Raw genomic sequence first — 14,376 nt, 5'->3', positions numbered from 1 at the left:
TTCCATTGTTGGTGGTAATTCAGTGAGTTGCCCACTTAAATTTTGTTCACTTTTATGTACGTAAATAATACTTCACAATAAAACTAAGGAATATAAGAAAGTAAGGAGGAAGAAACAAAAACCATTTTTCCCTTTCTTTTTTTTTTTTTTAATTTCCCCTCTGTCTCCACAATTTGGAAAAAAAAAAAATACTTGCCTAGATTCAGGATGCTGGAGGAGACCATCAGATGAAGACAAAAAATTATCTATTAAATCAAAAACACAATCCCACATGGCTAAGGTATGGCAGAATTTAGACTGACAATTCCTGACAGTTCAGGATGTGCAAAAGTCTGACTTGAGGGTTGGGTATTTTGATCTTTATAACTCCTGGTGAGTCTGAAATCTCCCAATATCACTCTGTAGAAGCATATGGGATTTGTATTTCCCAGAGTGACACCTATGCTATAGGGAAAAATCTTAACACAGATTTGAATGTTTATGTGACTGATTTGCTACATCAAAAAATATATCAACCTTGCTACTGTATATATAATCTAGCTTATAGAAGTAGTTAAAAAGATAAAACAAAGTTTTTCCCTCAGGTAAGATTATAAAACTTGATAATTTCACCTGAGTCAGGCAAAATTTTGTTGCTCTAAGTCTTATTCTGTGTGAATATATATGTATGCGTCTTTGTGTGTACCTGAAAATATGGAAGAGTGCTCATTTAAGACTCTCCAATTTGGTTGTGTGGTATCAGCTTCTCATAGGTTTTAAAACTCAGGTGTTTATTATCTAAATCTTGGACTATGGTACTCTTTTATGAAATGTGATTAAGAAAAAAATAAAATTATTACTTTTCCTTATAAACATTTTTTTTTAAGAATTGGATGCTTATTGGAACCAGGTTCTTAGCAGAATGTATAAACACTCTTATAGCAAATAGGAAATTTCCAATATTATGGGTGACTGAATATGTTCAAGTAAACTGGCTAATTGGGAGTGTTAGTTTATATTAAAATGCTTCAGACTTAGAAAAATCACAGTTTAGAAAATATAAAGGATATTGTTAGCAATTAGCCATTGCCAGGGCAATCCCATTTAAGGGGGAGAAAGAATGTACAACTCTCGTAAATGCTTAAGGTATCTATGTCATATTTATATACTAGTCAATTCCTTGGAACTCATTCATAAATAGTCAAATTGACAGACTGGCTGTGACTAGATATGAAAGTGCTTTAATACTTTCTCCTTTAGTAGAGGTTGCAGGGGATTGTGAGATACAGGTAAGATTTGCTGTTGGCCACAGCATAGTAGGTCTACTGTTTGAATCCATTTGCAATGTAGGGCAGGTTTCTACAATGTGGCTTGTCTAAAGATTTTATTTATTTATTTGACAGACAGAGATCACAAGTAGGCAGAGAGGCAGGCAGAGAAAGAAAGGAGGAAGCAGGCTCCCTGCTGAGCAGAGTCCGATGCTGGGCTCGATCCCAGGACTCTGGGATCATGACCTGTGCCGAAGGCAGAGGCTTTAACCCACTGAGCCACCCAGGCACCCAGCAATGTGGCATGTCTATTACTGCTACAAAAGTTAGCTTTAGGTAGTAAAGAGGGATAATGTGAAATCATATTGTGTTATGGTGTGAAAGTTGGGCCATTTAAAATTATCTTTTGGTATTTTCTTACCATGGCAAGAACAAAGCTTCAGCTTGCAGATAGTAAGTGTCTTTGAAATTTCATATCTACTTTTATAAAGGTAAGGAAAATCTTAAACTCTCTTTGACAGAAAACATAATCTAACTAGAATTTAATAATGTTTCAGTTGAATTACACTTATGTTTTCTATTTTTTTTTAAGATTTTATTTATTTATTTGACAGAGAGAAATCACAAGTAAGCAGAGAGGCAGGCAGAGAGAGAGGAGGAAGCAGGCTCCCTGCTGAGCAGAAAGCCCGATGTGGGGCTCGACCCAGGACCTGGGATCATGACCTGAGCCGAAGGCAGCGGCTTAACCCACTGAGCCCCCCAGGCGCCCCTATGTTTTCTATTTAATGCAAACAACACTACTTTTCTATTTGTATCGGCAAATATAACCTTCATTAAAAACAACTTTGACCCCTCTAGAATCTCATTTTCAAAGACTCTATTCTCCTATGCCATCATCTATCTTTTTTGGTCTGTTTTTATTTTAATCGCTGGGTGCTCATCATCATCTATCTTTTGAGCTTCCTTCTTCCAAGTCCATAGACTCATGAACAAATGCTGCAATGAACACAGGGATGCCTATATCTTTTTGAATTACAGCTTTCATTTTCTTCGAAGAGATACCCACTAATGAAATTGCTGCATCACACTGGAGTTCTATTTTTAATTTTTTGGGGGACCTCACCTCCATACTGTTTCCCAGAGTGGCTGGACTAGTTTGCATTTGCACCAACAATGCATGAGGGTTCTTTTTTCTCCACATACATGTCAGTATTTGTTACTTCTTTCTTTTTGATAATAGCTTTTCTGACAGGTAGGAGATGATATCTCATTGTGGTTTTGATTTGTATTGAGATTTTCATGTGCCCATTGGACATCAATATGTCTCCTTTGGAAAAATGTATCTTCAGAACCTCTGCCCATTTTTTAACCAGATTGTTTGCTGTTATTGGATGGTATGGATTCTTTATGTATGTTATATATTAATCCCTAATTGTCTATATGATTTGCATATACCTTCTTCAATTCAGCAGGTTATCTTTTTATTTTGTTGATGGTTTCCTTTACTGTGAAGAAGCTTTTTAGTTTGATGTATTCTCATTTGTTTATTTTTACTTTCATTTCCCTGACTTTTGAAATTAGAACTAATCAAACCAAACCTAACCCACAAAACATTGCTAAGACAGATGTCAAGGAACTTATTGCCTGTTTTCTCCCAGGAGTTTTATAGTTTCAGGTCTTATGTCTAAGTCTTAATCCATTTTAGTTAATTTTTGTATATGATAGAAAATAGTGGTCCAATTTTATTCTTTTGCATGTAGCTGTTAAGTTTCCCCAACACCATTTATGGAAGAGACTGTCCTTTTCCCATTTTATAATCTTGCCTCCTTTGCTGTAAATTAATTGACCAAATATGTGTGGGTTTATTTCTAAGTTAAAGATTGTGGTTCCAGCTAACTGCTCTGAAGACTTCAAATAATATGAAAGGTAAGGGAGAAATTGAAGGCAATGAATTATAAACTCAGAAATAAGGTAAAATTTGAAAGTCTTGCTGGCAGCTTTGAAGGAGTCTCTTAAATTATATAGTTCAAGGGCCGATATGACTGAGGACAAGACTTGGGCTTGACAGTAAGGGCAGCACAATTCAATCTCCAATTAAATCTTCTGTCTTATAAAGTCTCATGGTTAAGTGAAGGGAATTGATGGGAAATTTGAGTTTCAAGATCCTTCTGAACCTCCTTGGTATAAGAAGCAATCTCTCATCGATCGTGAAGGAATCAGCCTTCCTCTGCATAAATGATTCTAAATGACTGGACCTAGGGAATCACAGTTCTCTCCTGGACTCACCTACCTTACCCTTTACTGCCTCCAGATACAATTTAGACCCCAAATAACTGTTAGAGAAGTATAAAGCCCACTTATGAAAGTTTTATACCATACAGAGTGGAGGATAAGTATCATTTAGGGCAAATATGTTGTTTTGGGTGGTAATGATTTGGGATTTGATATTTCAGATATTGACTTAAGAGTGGTGGTAGTAGTTTGTTAGATTGGCTAATTGAAGGATGGACCAATAATGAATGGATTTTTGAGGTAAACTATACACAACTTCTCTGGTATTCTATAGATATTCAGGGAGGTGGAAATGTTAGAAATGGATTTGTTCTGAACAAACTTTCATCTCCCTATCTGGGAAAGGGACAATCCTTTTACAAAACATTAAGAGGTGCATGGGAGGGGGTTGTAGTACAAGCATCTTTGAAGAACTCTGTATGCTGGTACTTGTAGGCAATGTATAGCAATGTAATGGTAGCTTTTATAAAACCTTTGTAAAGTAATATAATATATGGTAGTCTAAACCTCTAAATTTCCAAAAGCAGAATACTTAAATTAGTGATAGTGTATCTGACTAGGAAAATATTATTTAGCCAGTGAAAATGTAATAAATAGGAGATAAAATTATAAATGTGGCATGACTAGTAGTATAAAAAATTGAATCTTTTATATCAAGTTGAATATAGTATCCCAGGTTGGCAGAGGCTAAGTAGAGATGTTTAACTCTCAGAGACAAGGTAAAATTACTATAATATGACATGCTGTTTATGAATGATAATTGGAGTGTACTGTCTGTCCTTTAGCAATGGCTTATCACAGGGTTCCTAAATATGAAATAGATAGGTAGCCTACCAAGGAGTTTCTTGATATGTATAGGAAAAAAAGATTCTAGATCTGAGGGCAGAAATGTAGCCTCTCAATTGCTGAGTGGGAATTTAGAGCCTCTTAGTCAAGTTCCTAGAATTCATCCAACTTATGATTCAGAAACCCAATAATAAAGAAAAGGGCAAGTTAGCATCTGTTGATAGGTTCTTTTTGAGATTTTTCTTAAGTAATTTTTAATACCAATAGTCAGACCACATTTATGATATTCTATTTTTTCACATTTATAAGTATTTCAATTCCAATTAGTTAACACACAACATTATATAAGTTTCAGGTGTACCAGACAGTGATTCAACACTTCCATACATTATGTGGTGTTCATCACAATTGCCCGCCTTAATCCCCTATAATATCGTATGCTGTTTATTACATTTTCACTGGCGGAACAGTATTTTCCCAGTCAGATATACTGCAGCTTACTTCAGTATCATATTTTTGGAAGTGTAGAGGTTTTATGCTACCATATATTATATTGCTATAAACATCTTTTTTGATAGAATCCATAAAAAGAAGTTATTTGGTGAAAGAAATGAAATTTTTTATGTCTTATACAAGTGTTAAGCATTTTCAAATACATTTTATAATATTTTTGAACAAATAGATACAGGTAATGTTACTAATCTTTTGTTAACTTATGTCTTTCTGAAGTGTTGACATTTCAGCTGAATGACAAAATATTGTTCTGGACTAACTGAAAAGTCTATTTCCAGATAAGCAAAAGTAGACTAGGAGGCACTAGATGATGTCATCAAAATGGCAATTTCTTATACATAAGAAGACTTCTCTAATTTAATATTTACATTTCCATAGTAATTATAATATATATAAAGCTGTTTATAAATTGCAGTTCCTTCTTCCCCACTCTTTAACATTATTTATACACTTCTGTTTTGATGAGTTCTTTATCAGTTGAATAATGTATCTTGGCATATTTCACTTTTTCTTAATTAATGACAGTCTTTTACACATACAAATGTCATCTATACATACTCCCCTGAGATAAGAATGTTCTTCTGATCAAATAAATAAAAGATCATTACCACTACAGTGCAGATATAAAATATCACCTTTACCCAAAATGTTCCTATGTGCTTCTTTCTGGTCAATCTCTATCCCCCATGCTTGGCACTAGGCAACACAAATCTGCTTTCTGTCACTGTGAAATATTTTTCTTTTTCTATATAAGGTTCTTTTTAATTTCATATGAATGGAATGTAGTCTTTTAGGTCTGGCTCCGTTTTACTTAGCATAAATGTTTGAAATTCATTCATGTTGTTCCATGTGTTAGTGGCTTATCCCTTGTTAGTGCTGAAAAGCATTCCATTGCATATATCACAATTTGCTTATTCATTCACATAGTAACTAGACATTTGTATCATTTCCAATTTTGGGCTATTATAAATACATTTTCTACACACATTTCCAAAACTTTATTTCAACATTAGAACTTCCTACAGAAGAAGATAATCTTTATAATTCTTGAAATTTCAGGATTAACAGAAGTAGGTAAATTTTACTGAACTCAGTAACGTGGGATATTTCTAATGAATACATCTGAAAAATGAACTAAAAATTAATCATAATCCAATTAAATAATTGCCAGCTATACCACATAACCCAGATATGCTGATTTTAACTTAAGTTTCATGTATCTACTGCTGTAACTCACAGTAGAATTAAATTGAATTACATTACACACAAGTAACATTTGTCAGTTTCTTTTCACAATGTTTTCATTATTCCAGCCCACATAAAATTCCTACTGTTTCTAATGAGCTAAAGAATTAAAAACAGCAAATTAAGAGCCAGTTTTCCTGTCTGATCTTGCAAAATTAAAACATTTGAGATTTTAGTAATTTAATCGAAAAAGGGATTTCAGTTTCCCAGTTTGTAAGGTGGACTACAATGCAGTTAAACACAAGTTGTACCCAAAGTAATAGTCAAGAATCTTGAGGTGAAATGCTACCGTGAAAGGTAAGCTCCCCTAAATGCAACATCAAGGATGTATGGGCGAATAATACATATTGTGTTTACCATGATTCCCCACCACAACCTTTACTTTCATATCCACAAGAATTGGGGCAGTGATGGTATTTAGAAAACCTTGTCATAAATCCCTTCTCTAGATCTTATTTAATCAAGGATTTTCCCCCCATCCTGTACTAATTGCTTTTATTCAATACTACAAGAAACATGATCACAGGTGGAGTGAATTGAACTAAATCTACTAAGAGTAACTTGTTATACACGAACTTTATTGGGTAAGACCAATCTTTTAGAATACTAGTTAGCAAAATCTTTTTTTTTATGGAACTAGCTAACCCATCCTGAATTAAGATATGTACCCTTTTAGAGATTTTGAAATTACACTGAAATTAGAAGTTCTTTTCTACTTTTTAAGGTTTTTTGTTTTGTTGCCTTTTTTTTTCATAAAGCAGCTTCAGTATGTTTGAAATTGACTAGCTAGTCTAAAGCTTTATAGTGTATACGGCTATTTGCTGAAATTTCCACCAACTCATGGATCTGCATTATATGGTATTAATGGTTAAATTGCAGCTTCAGCACAAAGCAAAATGGGCACAGTGCCACATATCTTCCTTGAAATTTTATTTGCAACAAAAAATGCATTTGTTTACTTCTTTTTCTGTTTCCTTTCCCAGTATCTATCAAAAGGACCCTTATAAATTTTAATAATAAAAATAAGATTTTGCATCTAAAGAACATTGATGTCACAGCCAAATCTCACAACAATGGTGGAATATATCTCAAGCCCTAACTGACACCCAGAATATTTCCCAACATTTGTATTGTTTCCACAGTTATGATTTTCCCAAAAGCATACACATTTAAGAAGTGCCCCTAGAAATATCTTCAGCCTCTGTATTCCTGCTATAATTTTACCTATTCCATTGTACTATTTTAGAAGTCTTGTTAAAAAAATAAGTAAAAAGAGGAGAAACCAAACAATTTCATCTTTTCCCTCTTGGTTTATCTTTAGCTCTGTTAGCAAATGTCTTGCTTTGTAAAACTCAAGAGCATAAATCCAGGATTTTGATAAAATATTTATGTGTATAGTACACAGAATTTTTCTATCTAATATTACACAATTAAAATATTTGAGAGTTTAGTAACTCAATTTACAAAGAGAGAAAGATACTCAGACAAAGTCTCTAAAATCTTCAGACAGTTTTCAAGTAGTTTGGTTCAGAGATGAACTGAGATTTCTGAAGCCACTGTATGTCACCCTTTTGTTTTCTCTGTCTACTCTATTTGTCTTCATTTCTCTTTAGCTTATTTTTTATTTATTAGATTATTTGATTCATATTTTAGGTGCTTTGTTTCTGTTTTTAATACACTGATATATATCAATTACTTATCTGTTTACCAACAAAGAAAAAAAAAGGAACAGTACATGGTTTGAACAACAAATATATTGTGATTTTTAAAAAGCATCCAAGTCCCATTTGCTGGAGGCCCCCAAATTATTCTTTTTTCTTTCTGTACTATTTTTCTTGCTACCTGCTGATTTTACCAGAGACTTGCAACAAAATGAGGACTGGGAAAGGCACTCAATGAGGAAATGTCTGGATGACTAGTCATTTGTCAAACAGCATGAAGCAAGACTGCCATTGAGTCTGGCCTGCCACTCGATAGTGATGTATTAGTTTTTAATGTTTTAAAATAATTATAGCAAGGCCTAAGCCACCATATAAAACCACTATATAAATTCTAGTGCCATTATTAACCTCATTTTTCAGAGACCCAATCAATCCGTGGTTCTGAGCAAAAGTGCACCCATTTTACCAATCCCAGAAGCATCAAAGTTCAAAGGGTAGGAAGCAGTTGTCAATAGGAATCAAAAGTGAAGTGGACCTCAAAGTGCAACTTTCCATTACCTCTGGAATTTCTGAGACTAATTCCTGAACTAGGCCTTCTATATCAATGCATCACTATTTTCACAAGGTCAGAAAATGCTGATACATACTCAATCAGTTTTAATGATGATTTAAGAGCCAAGCGTAAATCTAACATATATTTTTAAAGCTCCAAAATGCCATTCAAATCCAGTAACCTGTTAACTACCATTGAAGATTAGTTTCAAATCTTTACTCATTTATTGAGTATATGGCAAGATTTATAATATGATAGAGAAGGGAATCATTTATATTGTGAATTCAGTTTTTCAAAAATAATATCAACCTTTTCAGTTTTGAACTTTTTCTTTTTCCTGTTTTCCAGAACTCTTATGTTTAAGTTTTTAGGAGGACATCTTAAAAAGCAGAAAGAAAAAATGGATTCCTCTCTGTTTTTTTCTTCTTTTCTTTTCTTTTTTTTTAAGATTTTATTTATTTGAGAAAGAGAATGAGTTAGAGACAAAGAGAGAGAGAGCATGAGAAGGGGTAGAGTCAGAGGGAGAAGCAGACTCCCTGCTCAGCAGGGAGCCCGATGTGGGATTTGATCCTGCGACTCCAGGATCTTTTTTTTTTTTTTTAAAGATTTTATTCATTTATTTGACAGACAGAGATCACAAGTAGGCAGAGAGGCAGACAGAGAGGGAGGAGGAAGTAGGCTCCCTGCTGAGCAGAGAGCCCGATGCGGGGCTCGATCTCAGGACCCTGAGATCATGACCTGAGCTGAAGCAGAGGCTTAACCCGCTGAGCCACCCAGGTGCCCCACGACTCCAGGATCTTGACCTGAGCTGAAGGCAGCTGCTTAGCCAACTGAGCCACCCAGGGACCCCTCTGGTTTCTATCAGTACATTCTTTTGAATAATAGGTAGGAAAATGGCCAAAGGAGTTAGATTTGGGGCATGCTGTTGCTACAAGAAATTTAATGAGATAGACTATAGACATTTTATTCAGTATGTGGGCTGTATATATTCAGATAGAGTTCAGTAAGTAATACAGACAGACCTGTAATTGAATGATGTAAAATAATTCATATCCTAGCGATTCCCACAATACCGCTGATTGAATAAGAAAATGTATATGAGCCACAGCTCATGGGTTTCTGTGTGTGAATGCAAATATGTAAAACTGAATGCATTTTAGAATTTTACATAAAGCTTAACTATGTTACTTAAGGAATATCTCCTCCTCTTCTTGTCTTCTTCCTTTAATATACCATATGGGTGTGATTTGTAGATTCTCTCAGGAATTTCCAAAGCATTTTCAATCTATAGCCTCAGGAGTCACCAAGTCAAACAAAGATTTGGGTGGAATAAATGAGCAATGGAAAAGTCAGAAAACAAGTTCACATTGCTGGGCTGAAGTGGTAAATCCAAACCAGAGATGTAATGAAGTAGGAAGTGAGGTCAGGGAAGAGAGGGATCAGGGTGAAGTGGGAAAACAAAACAAAACACAAAAACCTATTAAATTCAAGTCAACATCAGGAGGTAAGAAATTAAAAGCAAAGGTTAGGGAAAAGAGTAATCAAAGCTTCTATATGTTGAGTATTTATTAATGTACCAGGCATTGTGTTAAATGCTTAGTAAACATTTCTTAGTCTTTGTCACAGTCTTATGAGTTTCCACAGCCAAAGTCAAGATCTGAGACTAGTAGGGACAGATGACTTTTGCTCACAGCTAAGTGAAAAGCCTAGGTCGAGAGTGACACATGTTGTAGAATCTAGGAAGCCTCACCGTGTCTCCTCCCCCAAGTACATTTCTTCTGTTAAGTCTTCTGGTTTATTATTGCTGCTTAATTTTCTCACTCTCTTCTCCTCAACGATAAGGACAAATAGGATTATTGTAGGCTGACAGGCCAAAAGTTTAGGATAGATTCGTGCAAGCAATACTAAAATAAACATGATAATAGTATAGATATCTACAAAACTTGGAGAAAAATCCTCATTATTTTGTATCAGAAATAACTTACTAAGACCAAAATACTTTCTTGCATGACTGTATGGAACAATCAACTTAAAACACAATCCTTATAATGAACTGGTGATCTTGGGAGGTGTAACATATAAAGAAGATAAGAGAAAGGTGATACTACAAAAATAAGAGGTTTTTAATGATGAATAAATAATAAAGAAAATAGGTAGGTGAAAAATTTTTTTTAAATTGTTCTGGGAGGTGGGCTACAATTCTGTATACCTTAACTTCATTCTTGGGATAATTCAACTGGCACATTCATCATTTCTCTATTTTAATAATGAAATATAAACTTTTTATTGAATCATTAAAAAATTATAAGCCCAAATTAGTGGATTTGTAAATAGCTATTATATATATATTTTTAAATTACTTTGACAAATAACTTTGTAACAAGTAACCTCAGACTAAATAGGTTATTTGCAGGGGGATAAAACTTTCACTTTATAAGTTTTACATGCAAACAAAATAGTAAGTTATTTTTTTGTTTCCCTTTTCCCTGGAGACATTCATTCACCTTGATTTTCTGAATAGGCCTATGGAAAATAGAAAAAATATGTATTTTTTGTTTATTCCAAGTTTCACAGACTTAGAAATTTCTTCTCTGCCTATATGGTAATACACAAGAGACTCCTGCAATTGTTTGAGAATGCAGGCTACTATTCAAAAAACAGACATGGTAGGCAGTTTTTATGTGAAGATATTCTCCAAAGAATTGTTATTAATATTAATTATGGTCATGTGAGCTAAGTTCTTGTGCAGTCTTCTGCAACTTTCCTTTTTATTTCTTTTATTGTGCTACTCATGGTACAAACCTATTCTAACTCTACCATATAATGAACTTTTCAGTGGACAGATTCTTTAGAAAATATTTGACCCTTGCAGACAAATAATGAAATCCAAACTAATCACTGGATGATAGTCATCTTTGTGGCTTAAAACAGCTCTTTGTTGTTGTTTCCTTTAAAGATTTAATTTATTTGAGAGAGTGAGTGAGTTAGTGAGCATGAGCAAAAGAGCAGAGTGTGGGGGGGAGCTGCAGAGAGAGAGAGAAGCAGGCTCCCTTTGAGCAGGGAGCCCTATGCCTGGTGCTCCATCCCAGGACCCTGAGATCATGACCTGAGCTGAAGACAGATGCTTAACTGACTGAGCCACCGAAGGACCACTTAATAGAACTCTTCATAACAACTTTTAGAGTCTTCCTCTGCCTAAAAATCTTTGGTGGCTCTGGAAATAGTAACTTGGAGATTATTTGATGCTTTGTGTGTGTCTGTGTGTGTGCTTTACAAATGAAATTAAAAAAAATTGTAAGGATTGGATGAGCTACTTTGGGTAAATTTTAATCAGCTAATTTTTTCTTTTGTCCTCTCTGCTCTTTATGGAGCTGTTGGATTTGGATTCTGACTCCCTCATCCCCTACTTCCCATTATCATTTTGAACATGACTCTCCTTTATTGTTAGGTATATAAAGGTTTTGCTGTTGTATTTTTAAGTGATTGGAAAGGCCCGCTGCATTATATGGTATAATTACATGGTATAATCTATAAACACCAGTAATACACATTTAAATGGTTGAGGTAACTTTCAGACTGCTTTTTGTCTATGTCCTTAACATTAAGTTATCAGTGACAGACTCTGAGCTTTTGTGTCTAAATGATTAATTTCACATTTTTTCAGTGTTTTAATGTTGCCATGTGTTATACCCAAGGAATTGCCTCTGCTTGAGTATGTTTAAGTGTCTTCTAGGTATCTAGTGATGCAGTGATGTAAAGCTGAATTTTACATTACATTAAGTTACTATTTTTTTTTAACAAATCCTTTAAAATTCTATTAAAATTTATATACTTCTAATTATTGAAAATGTGCAAATATGGAGTATGGTATAATGATTGGTTGAAAGTATCAACAGTCTTAGAAGTGTGCATATACATATCATCTAACTCAGAAGTTGCATATTTAGGATAATTTCCTAAGAAAATAACCAAGGGTGTGTACAAATATTAAACCACCAGAATGATTTTTTACAATTTTACAAGCAAGCAATAATAAGAAATTTAGGAAAACAAATTATATATGGACACACACACAATAATATAGGCTCTTATATCAATAATAAATAATGCTATATAAGAATAACTAAAGGAATAAATGGTTTTCAGAATGTACTGATAATTTAATTTCAAAAACATCATATACAGTGTGAAACTACTGTTTTATATCTATATATGAATGTATTTTCTGTATACTGACACTCAGTATACTCAGTGCTAAATCCTGTCATGTATATTTCTAATATATTCTCTCTTTTCTATTTTTACTGCTGTTTTTGTATTTGAGGTGGCAGTAGCTAATGTTCTTCAGACTAACATGTCAGCTGATTGACTTGGCATTGCATGGAGCACTGGGTGTTATACACAATGAATCATGGAACACTACATCAAAAACTAATGATATACTGTATGGTGACTAACATATCATAATAAAAAAATTAAATAGGTTAAAACAGAAAAAAGAGTCTTATAGTCTCTATACCATCCTTCATACTGTCTCTAAATAGCACAGATCATATAGCTATTGGATTAAATGCTGTTATTAAATTTATAATAACATAACTTTTTCACTATGATTAATAGGTACACTCTATCAGATCATTTGCCAATAACATTCTAACTTTAATCTGCATGAATAAAATATTAAATTTGGGAGAAGAAATGACAATGCATAAACTGATGAAAAGAAAGTATATGATTTTTAAGCCAGAAAAGAAAAATATAACCCTGAGTATTGTTTCAAGCTTCAATTTCCACATTTTTTTGTGTTAAGGGGAAGTTTTCCAGCTAAAGCATCTTGATTAGCAATAACATGTCAAACTGAAGATCAAAAGTACCAGATCAAAGCACTTTAAGATCAGCCTGGGAGGGTCCCTGAAAGCTTCATCTCCGTTTTCAAACCTCTCAGAACCACTATAGGATTCTTACCATCACTGTTTTTTTGTAGGTGAGTCAACAATAAACTAAAAACAGGAAAAAACAAGTGTTATAAAATGCAGCGTTGTTGGAGATGCTTATCTTATGAGAAGAAAGCTTAAAAGTTGGAAGTAGTGGCATTTTTCCCCCTTATAAGTTATCTATAAGACAGCACAGCCACTGTGACTTTCATAGTGATTATCAAAATATCATCTGTACAGAAGCAAAATGAAGGTGGAAAAGGGTTTTAATAAGATTTAAAGATTTTTTTCTATGAAACTTATTTCATTTCATTAATACCAGATGTTGCAATTTAAAAATTTGGTTTCCATTTTTAAAAAGGAGAATGATAATTTTTTTCTACTTGGCTTTTCTCATTCTTCCTTTGAATTCTCTGATTTCAGATATTTTTAAATTTTATTTCCCAAAGAGTTGTAAAGCAAATTAGTCACAGAAGATGCATATCTAATAAACACTGTATTTGCTGGTTTATTTTAAAATCATTTAAAAGAGTAGAGTTGCATTTTACAATGTTGTAAAGGAAAAGAAAAAACAAAAATCTGCAATTTTAAATGAAAATCCTTCTTATTTTGTAAGACTATTTAGCTACTACTTAAAAGCAAAGAGAGAAATTAAACAATATACCTCATTGTCTCTTGTTTTTGAAGACCATATACATTGGGTTACTTTTGGACACTTTTGCATTACACGATACTTGTTTTCACCTTTATCAGTTAGTGTTGTGAAATATATTAAACTATAGTGACATATCAGAAGGAGGTATTCTATTAGCAATAATCGCGCCTCGGATAAACCTCATTGGCTACGATACTGCCACTGCGCAAAGCTAGAAGGAGGTATTCTAAAGGAGAAATATATATATATAAGACATATGTACAGGATAAATATATATATATAGTTATAACATATATAACATACACAACATGCATGTAATATGTTGGTTTATATGTATATATATGTTATATAGTGACAGGAGGATGTATTCTAAAGGATATATATATATATATAAAACATGTAAAGGAGAAACATATATAATTATATATAGAACATATATAACATGTATGTAATATGTTTATTAACTTATAATACTTTGTCATGATAGTAT

General features: G+C 33.4%; 1 protein-coding gene and 1 pseudogene across 1 annotated transcript in view; both read right to left on the bottom strand.

Annotated features, from left to right (window-relative positions):
* GRID2 (glutamate ionotropic receptor delta type subunit 2) overlaps window positions 1–14,376 on the bottom strand; it is a 1,463,802-nt gene that overhangs the window by 243,312 nt on the left and 1,206,114 nt on the right.
* Window positions 13,861–14,099, bottom strand: LOC125094461 (uncharacterized; annotated as a pseudogene).

Source organism: Lutra lutra, chromosome 2, assembly GCF_902655055.1.
Source record: "Lutra lutra chromosome 2, mLutLut1.2, whole genome shotgun sequence".
In the NCBI taxonomy this organism is placed as follows: domain Eukaryota; kingdom Metazoa; phylum Chordata; class Mammalia; order Carnivora; family Mustelidae; genus Lutra; species Lutra lutra.
The sequence above is the reverse complement of the archived record's forward strand: the minus strand, read 5'-3'. Positions and strand labels throughout refer to the sequence as shown.